Here is a 22,578-nt window from a genome sequence, read left to right on the forward strand (position 1 = left end):
CATATACATTTCTTATACATGTAATGTAATCAATACGTTCTAAAATGATGACAGGAATAAGTATATTTCAAGTCAGAATCCAACAGGTAGGAAAGTAAATGTTTCTCTGTCTCTCAACTTCGTAATTGCATTGTGATTGGAGTCATGTTTGTAACTTGCCCTATGTTTGACAGCCACACTTCAGGATAGTCAGACAGGGTATCTCCAGAAGAAGATTGAGGGGCTTTACCTCAGTGTGAAACAGAGGAAACACTACCTCTAACATTAGACAGGATAGTCAGACAGGACAGACAGGCCTTTACCTCAGTGTGAAACAGAGGGGCCACTACCTCTACCATTAGACAGGGTAGTCAGACAGGATAAACAGGTCTTTGCCTCAGGGTGAAACAGAGGAAACACTACATCTAGCATTAAATCAAATCAAATCAAATGTATTTATATAGCCCTTCGTACATCAGCTGATATCTCAAAGTGCTGTACAGAAACCCAGCCTAAAACCCCAAACAGCAAGCAATGCAGGTGTAGAAGCACGGTGGCTAGGAAAAACTCCCTAGAAAGGCAAAAACCTAGGAAGAAACCTAGAGAGGAACCAGGCTATGTGGGGTGGCCAGTCCTCTTCTGGCTGTGCCAGGTGGTAATTATAACAGAACATGGCCAAGATGTTCAAATGTTCATAAATGACCAGTATGGTCAAATAATAATAATCACAGGCAGAACAGTTGAAACTGGAGAAGCAGCACGGCCAGGTGGACTGGGGACAGCAAGGAGTCATCATGTCAGGTAGTCCTGAGGCATGGTCCTAGGGCTCAGGTCCTCCGAGAGAGAGAAAGAAAGAGAGAAAGAGAGAATTAGAGAGAGCATACTTAAATTCACACAGGACACCAGATAGGACAGGAGAAGTACTCCAGATATAACAAACTGACCCTAGCCCCACGACACATAAACTACTGCAGCATAAATACTGGAGGTTGAGACAGGAGGGGTCAGGAGACACTGTGGCCCCATCCGATGACAACCCCGGACAGGGCAAAACAGGAAGGATATAACCCCACCCACTTTGTCAAAGCACAGCCCCTACACCACTAGAAGGATATCTTCAACCACCAACTTACCATCCTGAGACAAGGCCAAGTATAGCCCACAAAGATCTCCGCCACGGCACAACATACCATTAGACAGGATAGTCAGACAGGACATACAGGTCTTTGCCTCAGTGTGAAACAGAGGAAACACTACCTCTACCATTAGACAGGATAGACAGGACAGACAGGTCTTTGCCTCAGTGTGAAACAGAGGAAACACTACCTCTACCATTAGACAGGATAGACAGGGCAGACAGGTCTTTGCCTCAGTGTGAAACAGAGGAAACACTACCTCTACCATTAGACAGGATAGTCAGACAGGACAGACAGGTCTTTGCCTCAGTGTGAAACAGAGGAAACACTACCTCTACCGTTGACAGGTAAGACCCAACCTCAATATGACCTTCAAACACATTATTAATCAAGCAGTAAAACTAATTTGCGACGGAAAATGCATTGGTCATACTTAGGATTGCACATTCTGGGGAATATTCAGAGGTGGAAACCTTCCGTGGGAATTAACTGGAATATATGGAAATTAACAGGAATATACAATTGAAGTCGGAAGTTTACACACACCTTAACCAAATACATTTAAACTCAGATTTTCACAATTCCTGACATTTAATCCTAGTTCAAATTCCCTGTTTTAGGTCAGTTAGGACCACCACTTTATTTAAAAAATGTGAAATGTCAGAATAATAGAGAATTATTTATTTCAGCTTTTATTCCTTTCATCACGTTCCCAGTGGGTCAGAAGTTTACACACTCAATTAGTATTTGGTAGCATTGCCTTTAAATTGTTTAACTTGGGTCAAACATTTTGGGTAGCCTTCCACAAGCTTCCCACAATAAGTTGGGTGAATGTTGGCCCATTTCTCCTGACAGAGCTGGTGTAAATGAGTCAGGTTTGGAGGCCTCCTTGCCCTCACACACTTTTTCAGTTCTGCCCAAAATTTCTCTATGGAATTGAGGTTAGGGCTTTGTGTTGGCCACTCCAATACCTTGGGTTTGTTGTCCTTAAGCCATTTTGCTACAACTTTGGAAGTATTGGGGTCATTGTCCATTTGGAAGACCCATTTGCGACCAAGCTTTAACTTCCTGACTGATGTCTTGAGATGTTGCTTCAATATATCCACATAATGTCCTTCCTCATGACGCCATCTATTTTGTGAAATACATCAGTCCCTCCTGCAGCAAAGCACCCCCACAACATGATGCTGCAACACCCGTGCTTCACGGTTGGGATGATGTTCTTCAGCTTGCAAGCCTCCCCCTTTTTGTTCCAAACATAACGATGGTCATTATGGCCAAACAGTTCAAATATTTGTTTCATCAGACCAGAGGACATTTCTCCAAAAAGTATGATCTTTGTCCCCATGTGCAGTTGCAAACCTTAGTCTGGCTTTTTTTAATGGAGGTTTTGGAGCAGTGGCTTCCTCCTTGCTGGGCAGCCTTTCAGGTTATGTTGATATAGTACTTGTTTTATTGTGGATATAGATACTTTGGTACCCGTTTCCTCCAGCATCTTCTCAAGGTCCTTTGCTGTTGTTCTGGGATCGATCTGCACCTTTCGCAACAAAGTACATTCATCTCTAGGAGACAGAACGTGTCTCCTTCCTGAGCGGTATGATGGCTGCTTGGTCCCATGGTGTTTATACTTGCATACTATTGTTTGTACAGATGAACGTGGTATCTATAGGCATTTGGAAATTGCTCCCAAGGATGAACCAGACTTGTGGAGATATACCATTTTTTTCTGAGGTCTTGGCTGATTTCATTTGAATTTCCCATGATGTCAAGCAAGAGGTACTGAGTTTGAAGATAGGTCTTGAAATTCATCCACAGGTACACCTCCAATTGACTCAAATGATGTCAATTAGCATATCAGAAGCTTCCAAAGCCATGACATCATTTTCTGGAATTTTCTAAGCTGTTTAAAGGCACAGTCAACTTTGTGTATGTAAACTTCTGACCCACTGGAATTGTGATACAGTGAATTTTAAGTGAAATAATCTGTCTGTAAACAATAGTTGGACAACTGACTTGTGTCATGCACAAAGTAGATGTCCTAACCGACTTGCCAAAACTATAGTTCTTAACAAGACATTTGTGGAGTGGTTGAATTTCTTTTTTTTATTACTCCAAGTATGTAATCTTCTGACTTCAACAGTATGTGAATTAACAGAAATATACGCAAATTAATTTTAATACCGTTTAAATGGAGATGTTTTTTGCATTGGATATATTTACCATATCATATGGAGACAGAAACATTAACCTTTTACCTTATCATAAGTAGACATGATTGCAAATGATTAAATCCTTACAATAGAAATAAAAAAACTATTTGGTTACGATTTGAACTTTAATTAAGTGAGTTGACTCTTCACATGGGATGATTTCACTGAACAACAAAAGAAATGGAATATTGAATAATCCCCAAAGATCCATCGCATCCCCCAAAAACCTTTTCAACATACATCTGTAAAATGATAGTCTATAAACTAAAGCTTTGGTTGTCTTCCTCTCAGGCTTCCATGTCTTCTCCCTGGACCTCCTCAATGTCCACCTCTTGAACATCAGACTCTGAGGACTCATCTTCACTGTCACTTTTCAACCTTGTTGAGGATGGCTCGTTGTCAGGCTCAAAAAGACTCAAATTTGCCCGGACGGCCACCAATTTTTCAACCCTTGTATTGTTCAGCCTGTTGTGTGCTTTGGTGTGTGTGTTCCCAAACAAGGACCAGTTGCGCTCTGAGGTGGCTGATGTTGGTGGGATTTGGAGGATGATGGAGGCAACAGGGGAAAGAGCCTCAGATCCACAAAGTCCCTTCCACCAGGTGGCTGATGAGATATTTTCTGCCCGTCCCAAAAGATAGAATTTGTAGATAATTGGCCCTCTTTCTGGGACTCACCCACAAACAAGACCAAGCCTGGCCTGCTGAGGAGTGACGGACTCCATCCTAGCTGGAGGGGTGCTCTCCACTTATCTAGCAACATAGACAGGGCTCTAACTCCTCTATAGCCACAATGAAATAGGGTGCAGGCCAGGAAGCAGGCTGTTAGCCAGCCTGCCAGCTTAGTGGAGTCTTCCACTAGCACAGTCAGGGTAGTCAGCTCAGCCTTCCCCATTGAGATCGTGTCTGTGCCTCGACCTAGGTTGGGCAAAACTAAACATGGCGGTGTTCGTCTTAGCAATCTTACTAGGATAAAGACCTCCTCCATTCCTGCCATTATTGAAAGAGATCGTGATACCTCACATCTCAAAATAGGGCTACTTAATGTTAGATCCCTCACTTCAAAGGCAGTTATAGTCAATGAACTAATCACTGATCATATAATCTTGATGTGATTGGCCTGACTGAAACATGGCTTAAGCCTGATGAATTTACTGTGTTAAATGAGGCCTCACCTCCTGGTTACACTAGTGACCATATCCCCCATGCATTCCACAAAGGCGGAGGTGTTGCTAACATTTACGATAGCAAATTTCAATTTACAAAAAATGTCTCCAAAATTGCCTCGACTTCCTAGTTAATTACATTTACATGATTTGTTTCATCACGTAATAATTTCAGAGAAGTGATTTGATAAAATAACAGTCTTCAATTTAATAACGCCAAAGACACGACAGTACCTTGTGAGCCACAACTCTGCGTGCCTTGTATAATGTTATACCTGCATGGCAACAAATGCTTTAGAAATGAGTTGATTTCTAGTTGATCTGAATCTACAGTCCGTCTAATCATCCCTTTTATTCAGACGACAACAAGAGGTGGCATTAGATTCTGAGAAAAATTATTGAGGACAAGGCAGCCTTGACAGCTGCCATTGTTCAACTTCACGAGCAGCAGGCAGAGTTTAGGCTCCCCACAGTGGATGAGCTGATCAATACTGACAACTGTGTGGCCATGGGAGAGACTTGGCACCAGTAAGTATATGATTGCAGAAGGTATCTGTTGTGATTGAATTTTTACATTTAGCGTAGGGCGGCAATCATTGCTGTTGTTCTGTTATACACCTCTGTGAGTTTACATTTCACAGGCAGCAGTCATCTTGTCATCAAAGAGGCAATCAGACTGAACAGACTGCAGGAGGAAGAGAGGATCCTGGTGCAGGAGATGAAGAGGCACTTGGGGAGATTACAAAGAGCCACAGGAACTGTCCCAACACCTGTGTGTTCTGAGTAAGTTGAGGTTTATACTATCTTTGGACTGAACTACCCTCCACACTATTTTGTGTAGTGGAATTGTAAATTATTTCCTGCTTTACGTGCAGTGGACTGGAGTTGTCAGAGGGAGGGAAGAATGGCCTTCTCTGCCACCTGAAGAGAAGATTGAGTGAATTGACAGAAGACCAAGTCAACACCAGGAATACCTACCACAATCTGATTCTGGGAGAAGGGGATATTTTTGATGATTCTGATGTAGATGAGAACTCAGATGAAGATAGAAATCCTATTGCTGAGAGCTCAGATGACGACTGCTATGCTTTCTGAAATCATACACCATCCCTGCTTCTTTCGCTCTGTTTCGCTCTCTCCCACAGGAAAGGGAGAAGGCCGCCACCACCTCCCCCAGGAGCAGCCTGGTCCCCCGACGTTGAACCCTGACCCCTCACCTTCTGAACCCATCCAAAGATAACGCGCTAAGGGAGAAGGTATGTCAATTTTTTAAATTTTATATCATTGTGCCAACTCACAATAACATCTCTGAATTCTTTATGAAATTAACATGATGAGATAAAATGAGATAAAACAGACAGGCTATGAGCATCAACGGCATCATAAATATATAGAAAGCCAAATTAGAAAGCCACATTTTTCTCGTGGCCCAATGCTGGTAAAATAAGCTGATAAATTTGTGCATTGTTACCAAGTCTGGAACTGTGAAGTGCAGGTTAGAGTTTTTCGTCATGAATCTTGTTCTGGAGGCAGCTCTGCAGAGTGGTCACTAACTGGCACAGCCACAAAGTCATAAAATCAGATTTTAAACCTAACCTTAACCACACTGCTAACCCTAATGCCTAACCACTAACCTTAAATACATTTTTGTTGTCATGAATTTTTACAATATAGCCAGCTGGCCTATCTAAGGGCAAATCGCTCAGTTCTGCGTCCAGAACAAGACTGGTGACAATACATTTCAACAGGCTTGTTAAGTTCAGTGTCTATTTAGTGTAAATAAGTTTAACTGCAAGCCAACATTATGTACAGACTAGCGCTTATGAAGCAATGTATGAATGCAACATTATTCTACATTTATAAACTGGATTGTGTTTCGGAATGATAAATCACATTGTCAATGTCATTTTCTTGACCTTATCACCGTTGTTGCTTACAGCTGATTTGATTGTACAGTTCAAACGAAGTGGTTCAAATGAATCAAATCTGGTTTAGAGATTGACTGCTGTAACGTACACACTGGGAGGCAGGAAGCAGGTGCAGAAAGTAAGTTTAACTATTGTATTTTAGACTTAATACTCAATATTTTGGTCTACCCTGTAATTTAATTGACTATAGAATCAAAGCTGATGTTTTTGGCTTGTTTACACCATAGATTGTACAGAGATATTTTATGTCTCCTACTTACAGCCCTATGCAAGATCGAAATATGAATTATATAATATTCCTAATTTAATCAGATTTCCCATTTTTATTGTGTTTTTAAAAAAGCTTCATCGATAAAAATGTACATTCTTCTAGCTGACTTGACCCTGAGTGTGCAAATCATGTTGTGCCTGGTGCGTCACGCAGTTGTGAGGAAGGAACTCTCACAGGATAGGTGGAGGGAGTCCAGGCCTGAGATGATAGATTCTCTTTATTTATTTATTTATTTTTTGAGTGAATTTTACCCCTTTTTCTGCCCAATTTCGTGGTATCCAAATGTTTTAGTAGCTACTATCTTGTCTCATCGCTACGAAGGTTGAAAGTCATGCGTCCTCCGATACACAACCCAACCAAGCCGCACTGCTTCTTTACACAGCGCGCATCCAACCCGGAAGCCAGCCGCACCAATGTGTTGGAGGAAACACCGTGCACCTGGCAACCTTGGTTAGCGCGCACTGCGCCCGGCCCGCCACAGGAGTCGCTGGTGCGCGATGAGATAAGGACATCCCTACCTGCCAAACCCTCCCTAACCCGGACGACGCTAGGCCAATTGTGCGTCGCCCCACGGACCTCCCGGTCGCGGCCGGTTACGCGAACCCAGAGCCTGGGCGCGAACCCAGAGTCTCTGATGGCACAGCTGGCGCTGCAGTACAGCGCCCTTAACCACTGCGCCACCCGGGAGGCCCGATGGTAGATTCTCTGCTGGCTGCAGAGCATGCTTCTCAGAAGATCTGTCAGTCATGCAATGTGAAAAGGGCTATTCTGCGATGTAGAGACTGTCTGCCGGAAACAGCTTTACTGCGAAGACTGCGATGAACATGCAAAGTTCCCCCTGCACAACAGAGAGTCCATGATCGAGGGGTTCTACACGCCCCTTCCTCCAACTGCACCCATATCGCTCCACAGTGATGGCAAATATGCACTTCATGAACAGGGTGTGTTTTATATATTTTTGGCGGCTGAGTGCATTATATCAAAGTTCAAATGTATTCTTGTTTATTGTTGTACAAAAAAATTGTCCCTAGATTGTCTCTTACCATTGGACCTACCTGAGGTAATATGCCCCAGGAATATTCCGTCTGGCATTAATGTGGATTTTGAGGCAAACTGACTTATTTGGCAGAGTAAGAATAAATTATACTCAGCTTTACCAATGTATGACTTCAGGTTAACAATATGTTAATGTTATGTTACACAAATCGTTGTAACAAAATGTATTTCCAGTACTACTACAACGTAAACATTTCAGGGCTCTTGCTTCAGTATGTGTTAGCCTCCTGTATCACTGGCCTGCCATGCCCCTTATCTGTGCCCCTCTTGCTTCCAATATTTCCTGCTCTTTACAACATAAGTACTCATACTACTTTTGCATTCACTTTCACCTGCTTTGCTGTCAACACTATGCACGGGCCCAGATTTCCACCGGTCTAATGTCCATTGCTCATGTTTCTTGGCCCAAGCAAGTCTCTTCGTCTTATTGGTGTCGTTTAGTAGTGGATTCTTTGCAGCTATTCGACCATGAAGTACTGATTCATGCAGTCTCCTCTGAACAGTTGATGTTGAGAGGTGTCTGTTACTTGAACTCTGAAGCATTTGTTTGGGCTGCAATCTGATGTGCAGTTAACTCTAAATAACTTATCCTCTGCAGCAGAGGTAACTCTGGGTCTTCCTTTCCTGTAGTGGTGAGAGCCAGTTTCATCATAGTGCTTGATGGTTTTGAGACTGTACTTGAAGAAACTTTCAAAGTTCTCGGAATTTTCCAGATTGACTGACCTACGTGTCTTAAAGTATTGGACTATCGTTTCTCTTTGCTTGTTTTAGCTGTTCTTGCCATATTATGGACTTGGTCTTCTGTATACCAACCCTACCTTGTCACAACACAACTGATTAGCTCAAACCCATTAAGAAGGAAAGAAATTTCACAAATTAACTCTTAACAAGGCACATCTGATAATTAAAATGCATTTCAGGTGACTACCTCATGAAGCTGATTGAGAGTCTCAAGAGTATGCAAAGCTGTTTAACACTTGGTTACTACATGATTCCATGTGTTATTTCATAGTTGATGTCTTCACTATTGTTTTACAATGTAGAAAATAGTACAAATAAAGAAAAACCCTTGAATGAGTAGGTGTGTCCAAACTGTTGACTGGTACTGTATATTGTTAATTTATTGATTCATTGTATTTCAGAGGAAGCAGCATTGAACACAGATGGTCCCCAAGTACTACAGAGGACCATTTAAGTCCTGTTTGTTAGCATCAAACAAAGGAAACAGAACCTCTACTGTCAAACAGGTTTGTTCAATTTCACGAACATTGAATTGCACACACTTCATTTCTTTTTAATTTCAAATCCATGCAATTTAACAAATAATTCCATTCTCATTTTGTTTTGATGACACATAGATGCAAGAGACAACATCGTCTGTGCAGAATGATATTGGAGGAGAAGGCCAAATTGACAGCCGCCATAGAGTACAACACCCTTGTACCAGATTCAGCAATACCATCGGCAGATGAGATCCTTTCCCCAGACCTTCATGCATGGCCTTGGGAGCTGCATGGACATGATCCTGTACTTCTCAGATTTGACTTTGTTTGTTCCGGCACCTATTTGTCCAGATCAGGTACCTCTCGCTGCATGATTTATTCATTATTTCACTGTTCGTATTGTAGACATTCTAATAAAAGTGATCAGCATTAAATTCAGTTATTAAATGGTTATTTCTCCCGCCCCACAGAAAGACCATCATGTAAAAGCGTGGTGATCCTTCTATGTAATCATCCTATCCTGCCACACTGATTCTAGACCTGCTCTCTTATTTGTACATAGAGGTTATTGGGAGGGCCAGTGGGGTAAGTAACTGATCTTGGTAGTGGTGGTCAGCTAGTGAAGAGGTCCCAACGTAATCACGTCACGTAGCCTAGTTGTCTCCTTACTGAATTTGAATCGTGGGAAAGGCCCCCACCCCAGAGGAGAGGAGTGAGGGGAAAACTATTCCTGATGGCGATGCTAATACTGACAGTTCCGAATCACCACCGGCAACTCCACTAGCTAGTAGGCCTACTAGTGAGTCAGACTCAACGGGAGACAGGGAGCTGGAGAGGAGGGGGGTAGTGCCTCCACCGACGAAGTGCACAATTTGCAAATTCAATTTGCAGTGAAGGAACAAGCAAACATATAACCCTGGCTTGTAATAAAGAATTCAAAGTTGGGTGTACAACATACAGGGAGCGTTGATGCAACATACAGGGAGCGTTGGTGTAAGGTGTACACTGGTAGTCGGGAAGCAAGTTCAGGGAGTGCAAATGTAATAATAAATAAAACATAGCACAAACAAGAAACATGAACCTGCGGCGCCGGCTGAGGCGCGGGAAACCTGTGGTGCCGGCTGATGCGCGGGAAACCTGTCGAGCCGGCTGAGGCGTGGGAAACCTGTCGAGTCGGCTGAGGTGCGGGAAACCTGTCGCGCTGGATGAGGCGCGGGAAACCTGCGGCGCCGGATGAGGCGCGGGAAACCTGTAGAGTCGGCTGAGACGTGGGAAACCTGTCGAGCCGGATGAGGCGCGGGAAACCTGTCGAGCCGGCTGAGGCGTGGGAAACCTGTCGAGCCGGCTGAGGCGTGGGAAACCTGTCGAGTCGGCTGAGGTGCGGGAAACCTGTCGCGCTGGATGAGGCGCGGGAAACCTGCGGCGCCGGATGAGGCGCGGGAAACCTGTAGAGTCGGCTGAGACGTGGGAAACCTGTCGAGCCGGATGAGGCGCGGGAAACCTGTCGAGCCGGCTGAGGCGTGGGAAACCTGTCGAGCCGGCTGAGGCGTGGGAAACCTGTCGAGTCGGCTGAGGTGTGGGAAACCTGTCGCGCTGGATGAGGCGCAGGAAACCTGCGGCGCCGGATGAGGCGCGGGAAACCTGTAGAGTCGGCTGAGACGTGGGAAACCTGTCGAGCCGGCTGAGTCGTGGGAAACCTGTCAAGCCGGCTGAGTCGTGGGAAACCTGGCGAGCCAGCTGAGGTGTGGGAAACCTGTCGAGCCGGCTGAGTCGTGGGAAACCTGTCAAGCCGGCTGAGTTGTGGGAAACCTGTCGAGCCGGCTGAGGCGTGGGAAACCTGTCGAGCCGGCTGAGGCGTGGGAAACCTGTCGAGTCGGCTGAGGCATCCCCGATTGCTTCGGCAGCAGCACTTGGACCCGTCGTCACCCCCCCCCCCCAAAAAAAACAATCCCTGATGCTTCCCTTTGGTGAGGTGTTATTCTGTAACGTGTACACTGGCAGTCGGGAAGCAAGTACAGGACAATGCAAACCCAGACAATGCTGGGACAATTGCGCACCCCCCTATAGGACTCCCAATCACAGCTGGTTGTGATACAGCCTGGATTTGAGCCAGGTTGTCTGTAATGACGCCTCTAGCACTGAGATGCAGTGCCTTAGACCACTGCGCCATTCGGGAGCCCCCTATATACAGCAAAGCTATGGGCCAAGACACCTCGCTCCCAGAATATGACTTCATAGATGACCTCCTGGAAGAGGACATAGATGACAGCATCCTTTACAGCTCTGATGACGAGGAATCTATCACAGACTAAAGGTGTTCGTTTAAGATGGCCCAGGTGCCTGGGTGGGCGGAGTTTGCACCGGGTGAAAAGTGATTTGTTTTGCATATGTGCTTTGTCTGCCTTCCTAAGGAATAATAGTTTGAACATACATTCTATGGAAAAAACATGTTTGTTTCTGCCTTGGTGACAATGTGACCAGGTGGCACAGATTTAAGAAGGGCTGAGTGTCTCCCCCAGACTACAGCCTCAAAACATGGTTTAAACTATGGTTACATTTCTCCAGCCCCATCCCTCAGCTTTTTACATTTGCGGGAGAACGATTTGTTTCACCTGCAGAGTAGCAAAGAAAAAGCCATATCTCAGACTGGCCAATAAAAATAAAAGAGTAAGATTGGCAAAAGAACACAGACACTGGACAGAGGAAGATTGGAAAAAAGGTTAATGGACAGACTAATCTAAGTTTGAGGTGTTCGGATCATAAAGAGGAACATTCATGAGACGCAGAAAAAATGAAAAGCTGCTGGAGGAGTGCTTGACGTCATCTGTCAAGCATGGTTGTTACGGATACAGTTATCCTGTGTGTGTGTGTATCCTGTGTGTGTGTTTCTTTTCTCTCCTTCTCCCCTCACAGGTGAAAATCATCACTCCCCAATCAGTCAACAATCAATCATCAATCAGAAGACACACCTCCTCCTATTTCCTACCCTATCACAGTTCCTTCCCCATGGTTTAAAAACCTCATCATTTGTTTGTTCTAAAGCTCAATCTCTCTGTAAATGCCATGTCTGTAGGTCTCTGTGTTTCACTCTCGCTTTGTGTCTTAACCTCTCTTTTGTTTAAGCACCTCATAGCACTTTGTCATCACCTGTGAGTATTATTTTTGGTTATGGTGTTTTGTTTGCTGGTGGGAAAAGGGGGGAACCAAGACAAGTCGCCCATGGGCATACACTACCCGTAGGTGAACTTTGTTAAATACTCTAGTTAGAACTGGGCGGACCACCCACTGTATTTTTGGTTAGTTAGTTAGCTGTTGTTAAAGTAGGCTAGTCTAGCTTAGGGGTGTTTTGGATGCTTATTGTTTCTTTCCTTGGGTCCAGCTCAGCCCCTTTTCCTGCTCCCCCCATTACCGTGTGTTTATAAATAAACCTAGAGTTTGACGGTAGATTTCTGTTGTCGTGGTTATTTCGTGCACACTTTTACTTTGTCACAATAATAATTTGCATGAGTTATGTTACGGGTCTCATTACCATCCCCCCTAGACTGTCGGTCCAAAAGGGATTCGTAACAATGGTGGAGGCAATGTGATGGTCTGGGGGTGCTGTGGTGGTGGTAAAGTGGGAGATTTGTACAGTGTAAAAGGGATCTTGAAGAAGGAAGGCTATCACTCCATTTTGCAATGTCATGCCATACCCTGTGGACGGTGCTTAATTGTATGTAAGAAGTGCCTATCAATTCAATTTGTGGGAGGTGCTACATGAAGCATGGGGTGAAATCTTACCTCAACAAATTGACAACTAGAATGCCAAAGGTCTGTAATTGCTGCAAATGGAGGATTATTTGACAAAAGCAAAGTTTGAAGGACACAATTATTATTTCAATTAAAAATCATTATTTATAACCTTGTCAACATCTTGACTATATTTCCGATTCATTTTGCAACTCCTTTCATGTATGTTTTCATGGAAAACATGATTTAATTTAAGCATTATTTTAAGCATTATTAGGCCAACTTTACAGTATTGTTGCCTACTGTAATAGCTCATTTCTCTGGGCTTTCTCGTTCGGCTTAACACAAGCATCTGATGATAGTGTTAGCGAATATCTCCATGACAAAAATCCCCATGTCTACCTGTATTGCTGAAAGAGTGCTTAATTGGAGTCTATTTCTGCGGAGCATAGACCTATATACAGTAACTTATAACAATAACTTAACTGGGTGAGGTAGGCTAAAAATATTTTCCGATATACTGTAGGCGACATGAGTCTCACTTGTGTTAAGTAATGTGCTGTTAAAAGTGGTGTAGGTCTTATTTATTTAAAAAGCATATTGAAGTTAGAAGAAATAGGATTTGAAGCAATAGCCTACCTGCTGTTGTCAACTATTTTAGTACCATTTCGCGCTGCTCTGAGACAAGCATGGGGACTTGAAAAATCAATGAGATATTTATTTTCACTGAATATCCGTTTGGGTATTGGTTAGACTACAATTAGGGTGTGGAAATGTTATGTTCTTAGTACTGTAGCTTACTCCCAACTGTCACATTGTACAGCTCCATATATTCTGTTTCATCCTAAAGGAAACCCTGAGGATTTTGTTTTTTGTTTTTCTTGGAATAAAAACACTATAATATGAATCAAATCAATTAAGCTAAATTTCTTAATCAATCCCATATAAACTCAGCAAAAAAATAAACGTGTTGTTACACGTGGTCTACCACTGCGAGGATGATCAGCTCCCTGTAACGCTGTCTTAGGCATCTCACAGTACAGACATTGCCATTTTTTGCCCTGGCCACATCTGCAGTCCTCATACCTCCTTGCAGCATGCCTAAGGCACGTTTACTCAGGCGAGCAGGGACCCTGGGCATTTTTCTTTTGGTGTTTTTCAGAGTCAGTGGGAAGGCCTCTTTAGTGTCCTAAGTTTTCATAATTGTTTTCATAATTGTGTGGATGAGTAGTTTGCTGATGCCAATGTTGTGAACAGAGTGCCCCTTGGTGGCAGTGACGTTATGGTATTGAGAGGCATAAGCTACGGACAACGAACACAATTGCATTTTATCGTTGGCAATTTAAATGCACAGAGATACCGTGATGAAATCCTGAGGCCCATTGTCGTGCCATTCATCCATTGCCATCACCTCATGTTTCAGCATGATAATGAACGACTCCATGTTAAGTTGTTCATTGTTTAAGGTTGCTACAGTTTTGTATTTTTATATAGTATAATGCAACTTAATTGAAAACTATCAGGGGGGTGCATGGGTAATATTAATACAAATTTGCATAGGGCCACTTCTGGGGGGATTCTGGCAAGACATTGGCAGTCTCTGCTGAGATCTGGGAGACGGAAAATAAAGTCGATTAAATCAGTTCTGGCACACCAGAATAGGGCCGTGCTAGGACTTGTTTTGCCTTTGAGATAAGATCTCTAGCTGGCCTGAGAGAGAGGGTCATTAATCTAGATTGGCATCAGCCTGTCTCTGCTGAGATGTTTGTCTTTCCATTGGGCACAAATTTGTTGAATCAACTTATTTCAAAGTAATTTGTCAAGGTATTGTGACCTGGAATCTATGTTTAAATACATTGAATTTAAAAAAAAAAGTAATCAACATAAACTGTTGTGTTGAGGGTGAATTTCAACCACAGGATTGTGTCATCATGGTAACCATAGACAAACCATGAATAAAATATGTTGACTTTGTACCTTTTGAAACAATGTCAGATCTTATATGCCAGAAAAAAAATCTATATGCTGGGGACCAGCCACTGGGCAGCACCTCTTACTGGAGAATGTATCTATCTACAGCTGCCCTTTGGTCGTCCATTCAGGGTTTTAACAAAGCTTTGATATTATTAACTGACTACTACCAATGTGTTATCGTGGAAATGATTATTGAGAATCCTTCACTTAAAAAATAAACAGATTCACAACACGATATCAAAATGTCACCTGGCAAGTTTTTGCAAAATAGTACTGTCACAGTAGCTGACATTTTCCTCAATAGATTGCAGTCCATGGGAAAAGATGAGTGTCACAGCGTTGATGTTTTTCTCAATACTATACATTGCAGTAAATAGGAAAAGACGAGTGTCGCATGATTAACATTTTTCTCAATACAGTCAGTAGGAAAAGATTAGTGTCACAGGGTCGACGGTTTTCTCAGTACATTGCAGTCAATTGGGAAAGATGAGTGTAACGAGGTTGGTGTTTTTCTCAATACATCCCCCTCATTCTCTTCTCTCTCCCTCCCCTTCTTTCACCCCTCCACCCTCTCCCCTTCTCTCTATCTCCCTCCTTCTTTCTTTCCCTGCCTCCCTTTCCTCTCAACCCTTCCTCTCATGTCCCTCCCTATGCCTACTCTCTCTCATTTGTCTGTCTGTTGACTCTCTCTCCCCTCGCTCCCTCCTCCCTCTTTTACCCTTTTCCCCTCTCACTCCATCTTCCTCCTCCATTCTCTCTCCCGCCTTCTTTCCCTCCCTCCAAAAGGAAGGACCATGTTGAGGATGAATTAAGACACTTCCTGTTGCCACCGGAAGCTGAACCTCAACACAGGGCATCCCTATAAGGTTACTACTGGTTGGGTGCAAGGACGGTTAGCCAGCTCAGTTGCAGTCAATGGGGGCGTCATGGTTAAGTGAGGGCTGTAGGTAATCCTTTTCTATGGAAGAACGGCCTTGTTCTCTATGGGGTCAAGTTCTCACTGTGAAGTGTTCATTTCACATTTAATTATTATTTTAAAAAAAACATTTACTAGGCAAGTCAGTTAAGAACAAATTCTTATTTTCAATGACGGCCTAGGAACAGTGGGTAAACTGCCTGTTCAGGGGCAGAACGACAGATTGTGTACCTTGTCAGCTCGGGGATTTGAACTTACAACCTTTCGGTTACTAGTCCAATGCTCTAACCACTAGGCTACTCTGCCGCCCCACATGGTCAGATGGGTTACACTGCCGCCCCACATGGTCAGATGTAGGCTTGCGTTCGTCAGCAGCATCTGTTGAACGATCTCATAAGTGAATTTTGTTTCTACCCTCAGCCGTTCTGCCGATGTCACTCAAAAGCACATTAACTCTAGGTCAGGCATCTAGTGAGGCATTTCTTTTTGCCATGTGGTGGGGGGAGGGGCAAATTAAATAATTGTTGATTTGATTAAGGTTAGGGCTATGTCTAGGATTGAGAACCTAAACCTAACTCTAGTTTCATGTCCACTCCCAGCTCAACCCTAACCCTAACCAAACCCTAACTCTAGCTCCATGTCCACTCCCAGCTCAACCATAACCAAACCCTAACTCTAGCTTCATGTCCACTCCCAGCTCAACCCTAACCATAACCAAACCCTAACTCTAGCTTCATGTCCACTCCCAGCTCAACCCTAACCATAACCAAATCCTAACTCTAGCTTCATGTCCACTCCCAGCTCAACCCTAACCATAACCAAACCCAAACTCTAGCTTCATGTCCACTCCCAGCTCAACCCTAACCAAACCCAAACTCTAGCTTCATGTCCACTCCCAGCTCAACCCTAACCAAACCCAAACTCTAGCTTCATGTCCACATTCCGGCTCAAACCTCAACCCTAACCATAACCAAACCCTAACTCTAGCTTCATGTCCACTCCCAGCTCAACCCTAACCCTAACCAAACCCTAACTCTAGCTTCATGTCCACTCCCAGCTCAACCCTAACCCTAACCAAACCCTAACTCTAGCTTCATGTCCACTCCCAGCTCAACCCTAACCATAACCAAATCCTAACTCTAGCTTCATGTCCACTCCCAGCTCAACCCTAACCAAACCCAAACTCTAGCTTCATGTCCACATTCCGGCTCAAACCTCAACCCTAACCCTAGCTTCATGTCAACTCCAGGCTCATGCCTGACTCTAACCCTGCCCCTAACCCTCTCTTCATCTTGGCTCAACCCTAACCCTTACTTCTAGTCCACATCCCAGCTCAACCTGAACTCCAATAGCTGAGCTAAGATGTGGAATTTAACTATGCTCCCCCTAATTTTCTCTCTCTCCTTTTCTCTCTTTCTCCTTCTCTCTCTCTCTTTCTCTCGGAGGACCATGCCTCAGGACTACCTGGCCTGATGACTCCTTACTGTCCCCAGTCCACCTGGTCATGCTGCTGCTCCAGTTTCAACTGTTCTGCCTGCGGCTATGGAACCCTGACCTGTTCACCGGACGTGCTACCTTGTCCCGGACTTGCTGTTTTGGACTCTCATTGAGTCTCGCACCCCTCAGAGCCTGGTTGGACTCGCACCCCTCATAGCCTGGTTCCTCTCTAGGTTTCTTCCTAGGTTCTGCCTTCCTAGGGAGTTTTTCCTAGCCACCGTGCTTCTACATCTGCATTGCTTGCTGTTTGGGGTTTTAAGCACTTTAAGACATCGGCAGATGTAAAAAGGGCTTTATAAATAAATGTGATTAATTGACGACTGACTGGTGATTTTTGATGTTGCAGTCACTCACCCGTTACTCAAACACCATACACTTCCTCTCAAAGCCTGGGGGTGAGGTTACTCATTCATTAGCTATTATATCGGTGCAACACTTCTGCACCCTATGGGCCCTGGTCAAAGGTAGTGCACTGTATAGGGTGTCATTTGGGATGTAACTATGGTAATTTAATTAGCAGTAATTTATCCCAAGAAATGTCATGCATAACAAAACTAAACCCAGATTATTGATGTTGCTACCATCGTGCTCAAACCAAGGAAGTTATTTGGAGTGTACTATTGATTTCCAATGCAAAAATAAAAGCTTGATGAAGTGAGCTTGCACCATGATTATATTATACCCAGGGGTGGAAATGGAAATTAATCACTCATGGAACAATTCAATGTAATAGCCATGAATTCAATGTAAAAATTCACATTTTAACATGTCAGAATGTCTGGATTATACTTGATCCACGAAGACTGGCTTTATTTAAAGAGGGACCTTTCTTACAAGCTCTGATGTCATGGACACTCCTGATTTGTGAATGAGATCATTTGTAGTCCTGTTGCGTACTTTGCTTCGTCTCGCAACAAGCCCTTGTTTACAGACGGCTCGTTGCGGAAGCTTCCAGAGCCTGGCGTCCTCGATTAACCAAATCGAAACTATGCGGTTTCACTAAAATAACGTTTCCAGTCAACAGAGGCACGTTTACTATCAATAGGAACAATATTAACAATTTCCCGTGTTACATTTTTATTAACGTTAATTTAAACAGTGAGTCACAAGAGAGCCCTGTATACGTTTACAAATAAAAACACAATACATCAATAAAACACATAATACACAACATTAAATGTATTTAAGAAAATCAATCCTATTCTGTAACACAAGTCTCCAATCAATAATGTAAAATGCTTGAAAAGCACCAGAATATGTCATTACAAGGAATTCTGCATATTGTTCCACACAAGGAGCAAAAAAACTAAAAGCAGATTTTCCCAATTCTGTGGGATCTCCAGAGTTATCCATCTCTGAGAACGGGTTTGGTCATTTGTACATCTAATATTAATCAATGAAGTAATATACAGAGAAAGTTTCTGCAAAACTGCTTTGTAAATAAATAAGAGCGCAGAATACAATGATGAGTCTTAAAACCATCCACAGTGATAAAACAAATTGCTAAATGGAACACTGAGTCCAATGGTTTCAAAACAGAGGCTGCCGCGTGCATATAAATCATGTCACCATAGTCTATTACAGGGAGAAGTGTTGAACAATGTTCCTTCTATTTTCAAAACTGAGGCTGGATTTATTTCTAGATTAAAAAAACGATCATAGATCTCAGCTTCTTTGTCAAGTTTTCAATGTGTGTTTCAAAAAACAACTTGTCATCAAACCAGATACCCAAGTACTTAGTGAGAAACTTGCTCAATTTGGGCTCCATTTGGAGTGTAAATAAGCAAGTCCTCAGGGTCAAGCCCTAGAGAACAGCATAAACGTGCTTTTATTTTCATTTAACACTAATTTAACATCAGTAAGTGATTTTTGGATTGATGCTGAAGGTCACATGCTGAAGGTCACCAGTGGCCTGTCGCACTGAATAAATATCTGTCATCTGCATAGAGATGAATGTTACAGGTGTTAACAGTATTTCCAATGTAATTTATATACAATGTGAACAACAATGGCCCCAAAATCGAACCCTGGGGTACCCCTTTAAGTACTTCAAGAAATGTGGATTTAACCCGGTCTATCATAATAGCTTGGGTTCTGTCACTAAGATCATTCTGAAACCACAAACAGGCATCAGTGCCAAGGCCTAACACAGACAACTTACTCAATAAGATAGAATGATCAACTGTATCAAAAGCTTTTGATAAAGCTATAACTAGGGCAGCAAAATTTATATTAGCATCCAAAGCATTGACAATATAATTTAGAACTGATGTGGTTGCATTGTACTGTGTCCTGGTCTAAACCCTGATTGATGTACATTCAAAATACAGTTCACAGATAAAAACAGAACGAAGTTGCACATTCACCAAGGATTCAAGAATCTTAGCTAGACAAGAACGCCTTGACATGAGACGATAGTTATCAAGATCACAACAATCACCTCCCTTATGTAGGGGCAGCACATGAGCTGATTTCCACACTTTAGGAATATTTCCTGATAAATATTACATTAAAGATGGGAGTTACTGAACCAACAATAAGGAACGCTGCACACTTGAGCAGATGTGGATCCAAATGGTCGGCCCCTGGAGATTTCTTAATGTCTAATGTCAACATCACAGCAAGGATGTCTGAATAGCCATAAGGAAAACCCCTGTCTGACATTTTCAAAATGATTCAGTAAAATTCCCCCATCAACATCCAGCATATTGTCACAGTGAGTATGTTTTTGAATTATATCAAAGAGAGCCTGCAAAAGTAAAATGTTGATTAAATTCATTAATTATATCACTTTGATCAGTGATAGTGTCAGACGCTACATTCATTTGTAAGGGAAGAGTAAGAGAACACTTGAATGTTTTCACAGTTTCCCAGAATTTATATGGATTTCCAGTACAGTCAGCTAGAGTGTTAATATAATAATTAGACTTTGCTTTTCAAAGAAGTTTTACACATAGATTTCTAAATTTTCGGAAGGATTGCCAGTCCCGGCCAGAGTCAGTACTCCTAGCCATGGCCCAGGCAACATCTCTATTGCGTATGAACTCAGATAATTCAGGTGTGAACCAAGAATTCAATCTATTTTGAACTCTCCATTTTTTAAACGGGGCATGCTTATCTGCAATGTTGTTAAAAACAGTTTTAAAGTGACTTGAAGCCCATTCAAAATCCGGTATTGTCACATGCTCTCTCCTCCTTGATTACCTTCACTATATATGTCTCTCACTTTGGCTCCTTCCCCAGGCGTTATTGTTTCTGTTTCATGTCTGTGCGTTGTTCGTGGTTTGTATTGTTTATTTATTGAATCACTCACTCCCTGAACTTGCTTCCTGACTCTCATCGTTACAGGTATAGCTAAGATACCATTAAGATCACAATGGTAGACATCATGTAAAAAAGATTGTTCACAAAATAGTTTAAAATGTATCCTGGTAATAATACATGTTTTTTTCCCTATGAGTCCTAACATCTCTAATACAAACAATAGGACAGTGATCACTAATATCAAGGGGGAGAAAACAGCACTAGCCACAAATCTCTCTGGAGTATTTGACAACACAAGGTCAATTATTGTTGATTTAGTAGAATCCCTCAGATTTGGACATGTGGGTTTAGTAATAAACTGAGTAAGGTTTAGGTTATTATAAAAATCCTTTAAAAGTCTTGAGTTCCCCAGGACAGGTTAAAGTCACCTATGACCAACATTTCAGAAGTAGAAAAGGAAGTCAGTGAGACTAGTTAACAAACATTTCTTAGAGGAGGGAGGGTTGTAAGACTCCCAGAACAGTTACTTTAGAATTAGAACCAAGTTGAATACTTAAAGCTATAAATTCTAATTATTTAGGACTGGACAAAGCCTTTAAAAGAGACACAGAAAGGTTACTTTTAGTATAGATAGCAACACCACCACCTTTGCCCATTCTATCAGCCCTGAAAACTTTAAAAACATCAATAGTAAAACCTCAGAATCCACAATTCTCAGAAAACCATGTTTCTGATCAAATACAAATATCTGGATCCGCATGGTCAGCCCAGATTTGATGTAGTCCCTTTCTGGAAAAAGGCTGAGAACGTTTAGGTGCATGAATTTCAAATCTTTTCGGGCTTTGAAATCACCTGGAGTGTCAACAAAATCTGGGTCATTACTTTCCAACCTATTATTGATAACCAAAGGCTGCATAGCAATGGAAATTAAATTGTCAAAATTGACCCCAATCCACCCTACATATTGTGTATCTGTCACTGTTGGCGTTGAGATGTAATAATAGTACGCATTACCTGAGACAGCAGTGGCTTCAATTTACAATACAAATTGGTACAAATGCTAGGCAGTATCCTCCTTTCTAGCCATAGCAGGGCTAGCAAAAGAGCATACGAGTCAATTTCTTAGAGCTGCCTTGTAGTGATTAGATATGTCCTTCGCTGTCAAATAAGCGTTCAAAACACGTTTGTATCCAGGGTCGCCCATTCGCCAAGCTACGGAAGCTTCTACAACAATGGCTTGTTACGGGACGGTCCGCTGGAACAAGACTAGTAAAGGCCCAGTGCACAACTCTTCATTTTTTACTAAATGTATTTGAGTGTTTACCAGCATTTATAACTTGTCTGATAATTATCTGTACAAAACAGTTAATCTGATAATACTTGTGGAATATAAAACACTTGCTTGGTACATGTTTTCCACTTTCTTAAAGTACTTTGCAAATGCAACTTATTTCTACGTGAAAATTGAAATGGTATATTCATTCCTTTTCACTAGATGCTCTTATCTAGAGTAACTGGATACATTTTCATACTGGTCCCCCCACAGGACTTGAACCCACAACCTTAGCATTGCAAGCACAGTGCTCTACCAACTGAGACACAACACACCATCAAAAACCACTTGATGTTTCAATGTACTCAATTACCGTATTGTACATTTTTTTCTTCATGGTGATTGAAAGTTGACAGGTACTAACCTAGATGACCATCCTATCTGCAATACAGTGATGTACATTTGGTGGTTTGTAAGGATGGTCAATTAATGCAAAAAAAGTGGTTGTTTTCCATGTTATATGCTTCTACACCTGCATTGCTTGCTGTTTGGGGTTTCAGGCTGGGTTTCTGTACAGCACTTTGAGATATCAGCTGATGTACGAAGGGCTATATAAATAAATTTGATTTGATTTGATTAACAAAAATATTAAATTTGATGTGGATGTTTTGTTTTTACCCATAACTCCTCTGTTCTCATCCTCCTAGCCTTCTACACCGTGAACCATCAGATCATCCTCTCCACCCTCTCAGGACTGGTCGTCTCAGGTTCTGCACACTCTATATTGGCCCACCACCTCAAGCTCAACCTCGACAAAATGGCGCTGCTCTTCCTCCCAGGGAAGGCCTGCCCGCTCCAAGACATCTCCAAAGTGCAAAGAACCTTGGCACCCTGTCATTCTCTGCAGCCTGTTATTCAAGCATCAAAGTAGTGACTTGCCTTACAAAATGTGGGTGTCA

The sequence above is a fragment of the Oncorhynchus nerka genome, linkage group LG23 (assembly GCF_034236695.1).
Source record: "Oncorhynchus nerka isolate Pitt River linkage group LG23, Oner_Uvic_2.0, whole genome shotgun sequence".
Classification (NCBI taxonomy): domain Eukaryota; kingdom Metazoa; phylum Chordata; class Actinopteri; order Salmoniformes; family Salmonidae; genus Oncorhynchus; species Oncorhynchus nerka.